This window comes from Passer montanus, unplaced genomic scaffold, assembly GCF_014805655.1.
Source record: "Passer montanus isolate IOZ18808 unplaced genomic scaffold, ASM1480565v1 scaffold5, whole genome shotgun sequence".
Classification (NCBI taxonomy): domain Eukaryota; kingdom Metazoa; phylum Chordata; class Aves; order Passeriformes; family Passeridae; genus Passer; species Passer montanus.
The window spans coordinates 544,358-556,839 of record NW_024369929.1 but is presented as its reverse complement, the minus strand read 5'-3'; the positions used below and the strand labels follow the sequence as shown (position 1 = coordinate 556,839).

Here is a 12,482-nt window from a genome sequence, read left to right as displayed (position 1 = left end):
CCTCTCTGGTCCCTGCGGCGACAGCAGTTGTGTGTCTGGTCCCCCTGTGGCCATCCCGCGCCTCCCGTGTCCCACCTGGGAAAGGGTGGCGGCCGGCAGTCCGGAGCGGGGCCTGTTGCACATGGATAGGGATAGATAGGGTGGGGGCCAAGCAAGAGCATCATCTGCTGTCCCACACCCTGCCGTCCCACAGCCTCACCCACCCCCTTGGATTTATCGTAGATCTTAGGCAAAAGCAAGTGTTTCCACTCAATAATCTTGCCCTATTCCCCTTCTGTATTCAGGGCCTCAATTCCATTAAACATTTATCCCAGACATGGGACTGCACAACTTATGGGAGGAATTGAGATCTTTCTGAGCAGTTGTTTCCTTTTCCTTTTGGATCAGACTGCTGTTGGTGGTTGATTATTCAAACAAATTAATTTGGGATGCACACACAAGTCCTAATTAGCTGCAATTATTCACTTATTGCCCCCCTGCTTCCCTCCTACATCGCCAGAAATTAAAAAAATATCACCCTAACACAGTGTGCCCTGCAATAATTATCCCCCAGGCCAGTCCTGAACCTCTCAATCTACGATCAATACCTTCATCTGTCAGCCACAATTAATTAAACACAATCCCACTTTCAGGGCTTTGATTCATATCGCCCCAGAACATCTTCCTGGGTATTATAATCCAGACTGATGCTAATGCTGTCCTCAAGTGGAAGGGAGGGGCTGACTGAGATATCAAGCCCCAATTTCATTAAAAGCCAAGCAGTAGAAGGGCTCTCGTTTTGAGGTGAGTGATGAGTAGGTGGGACTGTGTTCTCTAGAGCCCTGCTGCTTCCCAGGGGAGTAACCCTGCTGGAATGAGACTGGGGCAAGGCTGTTGCTCTGGGTGGGGAAGGGAAGCTGAGTTAGGCCAGCATGATGGTTTTGTTGTCTGCTGTCTGTGTGAGTATGGACTATTCTACAGAGGCTTCTTTTTTTGGACTGAATGAGTGTTTGCAATTTTGGAATTTGATACGTTTCTGAGCAGTAATTCAATATTCAAAGGCTGTTTAGAGCTTCCCGACAATGGTCTGTGGTGGTCCAAGCCAGAGCTCCAGAGATGCTGTAACAAAGCTCTTAAAACAGTAAAATTGTTTTACTTGAGATTCTTCTGGTGCTTTTAATAACCCTCTGTTCTACTCATGGAGTGGTAAAAGCAAAGAGGGATGTAGGGCCAAGCCACATAAGGACAGGATCCAAGATTCATGGCTCCCTCCCCTCTCTGCTGTCTCCCTCAGATGGGCAAGGAGGTCAGACCTAAAAGGGGTGATTTGAATCTGTTCCAGGTCTTAAACCTGAGAGCCCATTCCCTTTTTGCTGATGCTGGCCGTGTGTCTCAGCCAGCATCCTCTCCCAGGACTGCAGCCTGCACATTCCTTTGCACTCTGATTCACAGTCAGGCGCTCTCCTTCCCGCATGCCTGTTCCTTGCACCTTCACCCTCAGGATTTCAAAAGCCTCAGATCCAACATCCAGGAGTCTGAGGGCAGCTCCTGTTTTCCACAAAGGGCAGGGAGCTCAGCAAATCTTCAGACAATAAGAGAGAATTATTTCCAACTTCGATCCACCTGGAATAAAGTGGAGTTGATGATGTTGTAGGGAGTCGTGACCCCAGGACTGGGAACAGCAAATCTAACTGTGTTTGAGCTCTCCAGTAGCCCTCAGTGTCCAGTTTCATCAGCACAACTGTCTGGGGGTTTCCAGGACATCTTCCAAGTGATAGATGTGTTTTGTTTTCTGCCCTTGTAGGACAAATGACTTTGGAGCCATAATCAAAGGGGAATAGCAGGCACTGTAGGTCAGCTCAGGATTTGTGCTGGCTCTGCTGGAGGAGAGCCCAGTGTTTGCACAGAACAAGCAGGAGCCTGTTTCCAGGGCTGGAAATGTTACACTTGGCCATCCCAGCAAAATTTACACCTCGGTGGTACATAATGGAGGCAGGAAGGTATGGAAAACCTTCCCCTCTGCCCGTGTCCAGGTTCAGCAGGGACAGCAGGGACCCAGAACTGCGGCAGCCTTGCGTGAGGGAGCTGCTAAGGAAACCACAGCCTTCGCCTGAATTTGGGAGTTCATTCCAGTTCAGTGAGGCAAGGGATACTTCCATGCCTGCTCTCCTCACAGGGCTCTGCTGTTTGAGCCTGTTGCATCCAGGAATGATTAAAGCTGGAACGTTTCCTAGGGAAATTCTGTAAGTTCGATAGGACATTCAATTAGAGAGCACGCGGTGTGCTGGTCACTGAGTCTGCCTCTGACAGACCTCACTGAGAACTCACAATGGCTTTGCAGGGAGGAACAACCACCATGTGAAACTTGGAAAAGAAATAATTAGTTGGGATTTTGCTGCCTGTTTTTTCCCAAAGCCCTGTACCCACCTTCCGGTGATGATCAGAAAGCTGTTGCTTTATCTGCACTTTAAGCTTCAGCTTGTAAATAGCAAAATCTCTGTGATCACAATGATTTTAGATACAGTGAAGCCCAAAAAATGCCAATTTCTCTGCTAGCCACCTAAGAAAATGGAGTGATGGGTTTGTAAGAGAGCAAAAAACCACAGTGCCTTTGTGGGTGCAAACTGTTAGCCTGAGGTTCCCTGCAAGGCAGAGGAACAAAGGCCACTTCTCTTTCATCAGCTACTTGAGCAGTACAGACCCCCCACCACCCTCCCCGAGTGAAAGGCTTCGCTGGTGTCTTTATTGCCAGGAGAAAATGAAAATTATATGCAAAATACAGACAAGAAAATTCGTATCTCTGCGTTTGAGTGCTGTGCTGGGTATGACATCACTGGGAGCCAATCAGCAAACTCCCTTTGTGTCTGGCTTTCTAATAAAAGCCACTTCATCAGAGTAATTTGCAGTAATAATTTATTCACCTTCTAGGAACAGCACCACCTGACTCCCTGAGCAGCCAGGGAGAATGAGTGAGCAAAGGTCCTGAGCCCCAGATGTGGCTGTGCCCTGGGTGGGCACAGCTCCAGCTCTGCCTTGATAAGAGGTGCCTTCAAATTGCAGATAATAGAAGTGATCACATGTGTTCATTAATTACCCCATGGCTGAGCACCCCTAAAGCTGCTCGGTGCTGCAGGTGCCCAGAGCTGGGGATGTTTCCCAGCAGGAAAAGCAGCTCTGGGTTGGAAGTGTTGCACTGGGGCCACATAACAGAGCTCTGCAGTCCTGGGCAGGGTGGGAGGGGAGTGTTTCCCATTGCTCTGCTTTGCATGGACACAGGGAAGAATTTGGCCTTTTGGATTTGGGGTTTGCCTGGGTGAGGGGCAGGGAAGCCTGTGCTGGAGGCACAGAGAGAAACTGAGGCACCACAGCAGTGTGTGCAGTTCAGATGCCTGGTGCTGTGCAGAGGAGTGTCATGGATGTGCTTGTGGCACTTGTGTCACTCAGTGCAGCTCACAGGAACCCTCTTTGCAGGCTGGGATAGCTCAGAGCACCTTGGTGGCATGCAGCCTTCCAGGCAATGAGCAATAGCTCTGTGAACGAGGACAGACCCCACAAAAAAGAGCAGCAGGCTGTGGGATCTCTCCCTGAATCCCAAGAAAATGTTGCTTCAAGCAGCACTCCGGGGCTGAGTAATCTGGTTGTGCAGGAGACACGTGGGCTGCTCGTCCCACACGTCTCTAGTGGAGCTCCCCTGTGCCACTGTGTTGTGTGGGAGGCTCTTCCAGAGCTGTGTGTGATTGCTACATTGGATGTATATTCTGCTGGTGTGAACTCCCATAATCAGATTCTACACACACAATGCTGGATTTGGAAACAGAGCACAGAGCACTGAACAGAGACCAGCCCATGAAGACAACCAAAACAAGAGATCACTTCTACCCTGAGTGATTCATTCTGTTTTACAGCGAGCACAACAGCAGAGCAGGTGTCCTGAGCTGGCCCGAGGAAGCCCAGGCAGACACACCAATACAACCATCAGCACACAGGTAATGGAGATCTCAGCTGAAGGTGCAGCCAGGCAAAAACCCATCAGTTGTTTGGGGGTCTTCATTCTCATTGTGTGCAACAGCAGCCCTCCTCTCTGGCTGAGTTGTCAGCATTGTGTCTATGCAGCCTTTGGAGATTTTGAAAGAAAAAAAAATGCAAGTAATTCAACCAGTGGAGTTAATTTGCTCTGTAAATCCTGCTGTGAGTTCAGCCAAGCAGGTTTTGTGTCAGAGGTTTCTCTGGTAGCTCCCTTGCCCCTGTGTGCATTGATCCTGGAGAGCAGGACAGCTCCTGGTGATGAATAACCCACCTCTCAGCAATTCCCTAGGGAAGTGCTCAGCCAGCACTCCATGCTGTGCTCATGGGGTCCATTATGGATCACCTTGGAGGAGCTGCCTTGTTAGAGCTTCTTGGGAGACTCACAAGGATCAGATCCTGTGCCTCAATGGCTGTTGGTGTGCTGGGAGGGACGAGAAGCCACAAGTAGTGGAAAGGAGGATTAGGGGTGAAGATGTGCTTCCCTGGAATTCCCAGATAAATCTAGATTTGTTCTACTTGGATGTGTCACTCTCCATGTGATAGCAAGCCTGAGGGGCCCTAAATATCTTCAGTAAGAGTGGGAGGTGCATGGCCCCTTTCTGAATCCAGACTTTCCAGGTTTGCCATTCCAATCTCTCACTGGAGTTGAGATGTTTCCTTGGCTTTCTCCAGGACCACCTGCAACAACCAGGAGACCTGGCTGCAGCCCCCTGTGGGTGCCAGATGCTGGCAGTGAGGGGTATCCCTGCCAGTGATCCCTGGGAGAGCCTCCCACCAGCCCTGATTGTGCTGTGACACCCACTCCTACTCATTTGGGACTTTGAACACTGGAAGTGATATTCCAGGTGCAAGGCAGACCCAGGCCCCTACTCCCATAATGTAAATCAACACTGAGAAGCTTTGGGAGGTGTTTTCCTGTGGATTTCACCCATTTACTTGGTTAGGTTGAAGCACAGCAGAGGTAACTGGGGAGGGGGAGCTGGTGCTGCCCCAGCCTCTGTCTGTAGGCCCCTTTTAAGCCTTGTTTATTGATTTACTTTGAAACGACATCCTTGGCTCAAATGAATGCAATCAGAGGTGGCAGAACTCCAGAGCAGAAGAGTTTATGACATATTTTCTAGGAATTGCATGTCATATCTGAAGGGAAAATGGAAGGGTAACAGAAACACACACAAAGCCTGAGGATAATGCCTATTGCTGTGTGGAGACAGTGGTCTCAGAGCCTGGAGTGATCTGATGAAGTCTGGTAGTGGAAATTTGAGCTAAGCTGTGCTTTGCAGAGTGGATTCTTTTATAAATGAAGCTGTGTAAAAGAAATTCTGGATTGCTGGGTCAGGTAAACAACAAAGCAGGCAGCCTGCAGAGACCAGGCCGCTTTGTCCTGCCTAACTGCATTTCATGGAGCCTGGCTTTTGGATAACCTCTGCCAGTCACCCTGGCACCAGCTCACTGAATTTTGCCTCTGGGGGTTGCACCAGACAGAGATGTTAAGGCTCCTCACCCCATCACAGCACAGCATCAGGTCTGTATAATATCTTACTTGCATCAGGGATCATGTACTTTAAACCTGAAAGGAGTTTGCCTTTGTCCTGAACAGACAGAAAGAAACAATGCTTGAACTGCTGAAGTGCCTCACCCTCTCTCCTCCACTGACTTGGCCAGGCATTTCCAGGTTTTAAGACTGACATTATTAGCCTCAGATTAGGCAGCAGCAAAATTGCTTAAACCTGGCTTAACTACCAGAATAGGCCCTTTAATGCAGCCCTTTTGTCCTTGGACCATTGTTCCAGTGGTCTGTTCCCAGCCCCCCTTCCCCGAGCTCTGCCTGGGGCTTGCTGGACTTGCTAAGAGCCTCTCTGCAGCTCGGAATGGATCTGCTTTTTTTCAGCATCTCTTTCTTGTCTTGAGCTCTCGGGGTGGCTGCCTAACACCTGCAGCACTCCCAATTGTGTAAATTGCCTGCATCCCTCCCTGACAAATGAGAGGCCATTGCCAGCAACAAGGTAACCTGGCATTCCCCTCGAGCTGCCTTCTGCTTCCCAGCCAGCTCCAGGTGAGTGGGTGAGCTCAGCCCTGGCGTGTGCCCAGCTGGCTCTGTAACCTGAGGTCAATTGAGCCTTTCAGGATCCCACTGCTCCTGCCCCTGCAATCACAGACACGAGCTCTGGCTCTTCCAGCACCTGGGAAGCAGCTGAATAATGCTGGGTAGGCTCAGCTTCCCGCACAGCTCCCTGCCAGCTGCAGCTGTGGGCTTGTCTTTTCCAATCTATGGCTGCCACTAGCACACTGACATCACAGTTTGCTTTCTCTTTGGGTCTGGTAGGGACAAGTCTACCTGTTGGTGGAGGTTTTTTATTCCCCTCTGCCCAATTCCCCCTGCCTTGATGGATCTGGGGCTGTGCCTGCTCTGCTTGGCAATCCTCAGGTACTGTCAGCTACTTCACCTGCTCCATCCTTGGCTATTTGCCCAGCCCTCCTCTCTTCCTGCTCTGTGTTCCCTCTCGGGGTGACCTTATTTACAAATTTTGCATATTTAATGTCCTGCTGATGACTCACAGAGCGATCACTTTCTTTCTAAACCGTCCTGCACTGTCTAAATTAATTCACATTCTGCTTTCTGACAGCCCTTCCTGGACACCTACCTCCTGCCTTCAGCTCAGGAGTTTTAAATCTCCTCATGCTTGCTCTTCCTGCTCCTTTCTTGATGTCTCTTTCTCACCATCCACTCACCCCCTCCATTCTCTTTGACTTGACCTTTCTCTAAATACCCATATCTGGGCTCTGCTGAAAGCTGGATGGTTCTGCTCAAAGGTTATCTCTGAAATCCAACTCGTCCTCCCTGTGCACCCAGCTGAAATCCCTTTGGAATGCCCAGGTTTTCGAAGCAATCAGATTTCTGCCACATTATCAGTGCTGTGCAGAGTCCCACACACCTTATCGTTGGGATTTTCCTGGGAGCCTCTGGCAGTGCAGTGTTAAAGGGTTGTGTGAGAGTCTCACCCAACCTGTCACCATCTCCCTCACACTCCCTGTGAAGTGCCTGTGCCTTCTGCAGGCAGCCTGTCCTCCTGGCCCTGCTCCATCCAGCCATCAGCTGGATTTTCCACTGCAGACATGCTGAGTTTTCCTGCCAGCCATGCCAGTTCCCATCTGCCACCATGTGCTTCTCCCAGGTTACTCCCTCTGCAGCAGAGGAGCAACCTGTAACCACTGACAAAGCCTTTTTTCCTTCTTTTGGGTCCCTGCTAAAATCTCCTGGGCTGCCCTGCTACTGCTACCCAGTGTCTGCCTTCATGTTTGTGCTCCTTTGCCTGTGTATGGTCTCTCTGTGTCCCCTAAGTGTGTCCTTGGGATGTGGGCACACTTCTGAGCGTGGGACTGTCCCTCTGTGCCATCAGCAAGATGAAACCACCATACAGCCCATAATGAGGGAGGCAAGTGTAATCGTGGAAGCCTAAATGATGAAGTCAGGTCATTTTGGTTTCTGAGAGCAGCAAACACCAGGCTGGTTTCAGGGCTTGCAAATCTCCCCATTCCCAGGCCCATTGTCGTGGTGTTGCCTCTATCAAGCACAGCGACTCTGGCTCTCCTCCCACAGATTATCTGGGCATGCAAATGACCTCAGACAGATACACTGTCATTTTCTCATGCTGTGATTTTCCTTACACCCCCCTGCGGGACATGACAATAAAATTACCCCTCTTGTTCCTTTCCCACAGACAATCTTGCAGCGTGTCAGTCAGCATCACGTGAGCAGTCCCCCATCCATTGCTCCTGGGACCCAGGGGGTGATTTGGAAAGGATCTGCTGGGCTGTCACTCACCTCCATCTGTCTTCAGGAGAAGGATTCTGGGTTCCATGCTGTTTCCTCTTGTGCCTGCGTGGCTCTTTGATCACAATTGGCTTCTCAGGCCTGCAGAATCACAGCTGCCCTGTAAGGTTTGCCCGTAATCCTGCTGACATGTTGTTCCCTGGCAAGCTCTGGGCTTTACGTGCTCCCAATTTGGGATTAACTGCTATTTCTGATGATTCTGCTGTTCCACACATGTCCCGTTTCTTACCTGGATTTAAGAGCTGTTTGGGTCTAAAGTACTCCTGACCTCTGTTGCTGTCATCTGACCAGCCACATTTTTACTTCAAGATTTCATTACTGAATCCATTTCTCTCTCTCTCTCATTTTTGTCCCCACTGGCCCTTGTGCACAACATACAACCAGACCTGCAGCAGGAATTTGTGTGGAGAGCCTGCACAAGCCTGCAGCACTTACCAGCCCTTGCCAGCGAGGTTCCTGTCTGGAAATCAAAAGCAACAGAGCTCTGACATGACAGCAAGATCTATTTCAGATAAACCCATTTGCTTTCTCATCTTCCTCCCCAAAAGACTTCAGACATGCACTGAAGTTTACACTCCTGGAGCTGAGTTTGAGCTGGTCAAGCCGGGATCAGAAATGCTTGCAGGCAGGAAGGTTTGTACTCACATGTTTCTCTTCTTCCCACTTACTGCAGTGTGTGCTTCTAGGAGCAGAGTTGGTTGCCAGCTGCAAGCCAGTGACCATGAGGTTCTTTCCAGGGCAGAGCTAGTGCTGATATCAGTAGTGGGGTGTGGAGTTGCTCCAGGAATCTTCATCTGTAGAAGAACTGTGGTGTAAGTGATGGGGATAGCAAGCTGTTGTGGATGGCTGTTGCTGAGCACATCAGTGTGTTTTGTGCATATGAGCTGTAAAAGTCAGAGAATCAGAGAATCCCAGCCTGGTTTGGGCTGGAAGGGACCTTAAAGTTCATCCAGTCTCACCCCCTGCCACAGGCAGTGACACATTACACCCGCCCAGGCTGCTCCAAGCTCTGTCCAACCTGGTCTTGGACACCTACAGGGATGCAGGGGCAGCCACAGCTGCTCTGGGCACCCTGTGCCAGGGCCTGCCCACCCTCACAGCCACAAATCCCTTCCCAATATCCCATCCAACCCTTCCCTCTGGCAGTGGAAGCCATTCCCTGTGTCCTGTCCCTCCATCCCTTGTCCCCAGTCCCTCTCCAGCTCTCCTGGAGCCCCTCCAGGCCCTGGCAGGGCTCTGAGCTCTCCCTGAGCCTGCTCCTCTCCAGGTGAGCACCCCCAGCTCTCCAGCCTGGCTCCACCCTCAGAGCATCTCCATGGGCTCCTCTGGGCTCTCTGAGCAGCTCCACGTCCTCCCTGTGCTGGGCCCCGGGGCTGAGGCAGCTCTGCAGGGGGGTCTCACCTGAGGGGCAGAGTCCCCTCCCTTGACTTGCTGATGCAAAGCTCCACTGTGCAGAGGCCAGTTTAGATCAGGTAACTTTTTAGAGGCCTGAAAGGTGTGAGCAGCCAAGGATCCCTCTGGAGAGTGGGAAGGGAGCAGAGCCCATGGAGGAGGAAGACAGATTGTCCAGAGCACAGAGGAGCAGTGTCTGGAGTGGAAAAGGCTCCCTGGGCACAGGACACACTCTCTTTGCACCACCTGCCCCTGAGAAGGGATTGGGTAGGTAAATATTCCCACCTGGGTGTACAGAGCCCATGTGAATGCTGGAGCTCAGAGTTCCACTCCCTTCCCACATCTCCTGTGTCTGGCAGAGAGGGAAAAGCACTGAGGGAGAAATACTCCAAGCTTGCCCTGAAAGCAGGGACTATATCAGACTGCAGTAAGAAATTACTTCAATTTTTCTGTAATATTTTTAATGTTTGATAATATCAGGAGTGACCTCCTGGTCAGATGTTTCAGGAAATTTAATGACCATCTGTGAGAGGGACCTTGGCTTCACCTTCCATCTTCCAGGCTTGCAGAAGCTGCCAGCTCATCTCTGGCATGTGCAGCAGCTCTGACATTACCTGGGGTTAGCAAGGGAAAGTTTCCCTAGGTCCTTCTTCTCCTGCCTGAGTTCTGGCAAAGAGGGTTCATGAATCCCTGTTTGTACAGTCAGAAAATGCCCTTATTCCTTTCAATTATAATCCCAAACTGAAAAATTAATTGAGGCAGGTATTAAATTAGGCAGGTTTTGCTTGACTAAATATTTACCATTTGGGAGCCTAATCTATTCACTTAATAATCTAACCCTTTTTTATTTTCTATTATTGGTTTGCAAAAAAATAATAATGTCTGTTCCATTAGGAGCTGCTGCTGGCTTAAGAGGATTTCACTCCCATTTTATGGTTTGGATCAAAGAAAATTTATTCTTGCAACAGATTTAATGATTCTTAGCTAACATTGTCTTCCCAGCTGCAGTTGGACTGTAATAAAAAACCCTTTAGCTTTTGTTAGACTTGCACATTCTTTGCTGCCAATAATGATTAATCTCTCCCCCTACAAGCCCACCTTATTACTTGGGTTTGACTTAGGAGCTGCTGTTCCCTCTGGAGCTTGGTCAGGGCTTTCTCCCAGCACAGCTCTGGAGCTGCACAGGTGTGACCTCAGTGCCTCCCTTGGCAGTCTGTCTTTGCCCCCTAATTGCTGCTCTGTGCCACTCCTCCACACAGCAGAGCTGTCTGGGGGATGACAGGGAATTAATGGCAAGAATTCCTGAATACTTGCATGCATGGGAGGGCCCGAGGCATGCCAGCAGGGAGGGTTGTCTGGAAACAGGGGTGAGGAGATGCAGGGGTGGGGGGCAGCTCCCACTGCCCCCTGACCTTGGGCAAGCATGGGGACATGGATCCTCACCCCAAACCAGGCCACTGCCTCCTCCCAGCTCTGCTTTTCCCCTTCCCACAGCTCCCAGGGGCTCAGACCATATCCCAGCCATCCTCTAAATCAACAGGGAGGGATGGGGATGTGCACATTCACATTTTCTGAAAAATCCCTTCACCCAGGATTTTTCTCCTGGGAAGCTGGGAAGCCTCAGAGGAAAAGGAAAACAATTTTATCTCATTTGCCTCTCCTGTGTTGTGCTCATGTGGAATGTGTTTGGAGATTGTTCACCCACAGGTGAGTGTTCCATTGGGTTCTGCTGGGAGTTGTTTTCACTCTTTGGCCAATCAGGGCCAGGACTCTGGAGAGAGTCACGAGTTTCATTGTTATCTTTTTAGCATTCTGTAAATATCCTTTCTGTATTCTTTAGTATAGTTTAGTATTCTTTAATATAATATAGATCATAAAATAATAAATGAGCATTCTGAGAACATGGGATCAGACTCATCATTTCTTCCTTCATCGGGGCACCCTGCAAATACAACAGGGATGCTCCTGGAAGGCCCAGGAGGAGGCTGAGAGTGTAGGGCTGCTCTAGGTACATGTCTGGGACAGCATTCCAGCAGGTGATTTTGGGACATTGCCTGACATGTGAGTCTGCAGCTCCATGCTGAGAAAATGTGTGGGTTAATTCCTGATCATTTTGTCTGTGTTTTGAAGGTTTGTAGTAATAAAACCCCTGGGAAGAAGAAGGGAAGAGATGATGCCTTTGTCATTAGCAGGACACAGGTGCTGACCAGCCTGTCACACCAGGCACGAGGGAATTTATGCTGGATTAATTTGCTGTGCTGTCCCTCTGCCTTTGCCTGTGGGATTTTTGGGCAAGGTGCTCACACTGGAGATGTTGCATGAAGGAATCTCTTTGCCCTGGCTGTGCTGGTTGTATGAAGAGAAGTGACCTTCAGAATTAAAATAGAAGTGGGAAAGGCTGCTCACTCACCAAAAAGCCCTGACACCTATTCCAAACTGTGCCTACCCACCTCCACAGGGGGTTTCTCAAGGCTTAGGGAGCACTGGGGTATCCCTGCAGGTCACTGCTCCTCTGAAGGTGCTTTGTCACTGTGCCTGAGCCATGTGGTGTCGAGCAAAAATATCCACAAAATTCAGGGCAAACTCAGCAAGTCATTTTGAGCCAAGGAAACACATCCAGCACTCCTGTGGGATTACAGCTCCAGTCCTTTCTGACTTAGTTTAAAGCAAAATTGCTCAAGTTTTCATTTTGAGGAGCCATTTCATTCAGAAATGTAACTGGCTGATGCTTTTAGAGCTGCACAAAAGCTCTGAAACCAAAACCAAACAAATTTTCTTTGGGGTTGGCTGTGAAAAATGTTTTTGGATTTGAGTTTTTTTCTTCAACAAAGGAACTTGATGGTCTTTTGTAATGGCTTGGCCTGACAAAGTTTGGGTATTTTTTTTCCTCTTTTCTTTTAGCTCAGTCTTTGAGAGGTGCTGCCAATGTCGTGACATTCTGGCTGGCTGAGGTGTTTGGTTCTGCTGGGAGACCCCTCCATCCTCTTCCTGGTCAGCAAAGGGACACCACTGAGCCCTGGAAGAATGACTGGGTGGAGGGTGAGGGTGCTGAGAGTGGAATTGTTCTGTGTGTGAGAGTAAATCTGGATGAACATCCCTTACCCCTTGCTGATGGAGCACTGCCCTTCACACCAAATAGGTGAGTTTGACCGATGTCCTATTTTTTTAAAATCACTGTGCCTGTATTCATAGAATCACAGACTGGTTTTGGTTAGAAAGGACCTTAAAAATCACCTCATTCCACCTCCTGCTA

The 12,482-nt window shown here is 49.6% G+C and overlaps 1 long non-coding RNA gene across 1 annotated transcript in view; it reads left to right on the top strand.

Moving 5' to 3' along the window:
* LOC120508831 overlaps nt 1–12,482 on the top strand; it is an 83,486-nt gene that overhangs the window by 15,940 nt on the left and 55,064 nt on the right. The window contains exon 3 of the long non-coding RNA XR_005629099.1: nt 12,131–12,368. This is a non-coding gene — a long non-coding RNA (uncharacterized LOC120508831). The remainder of the gene's footprint in view (nt 1–12,130; nt 12,369–12,482) is intronic.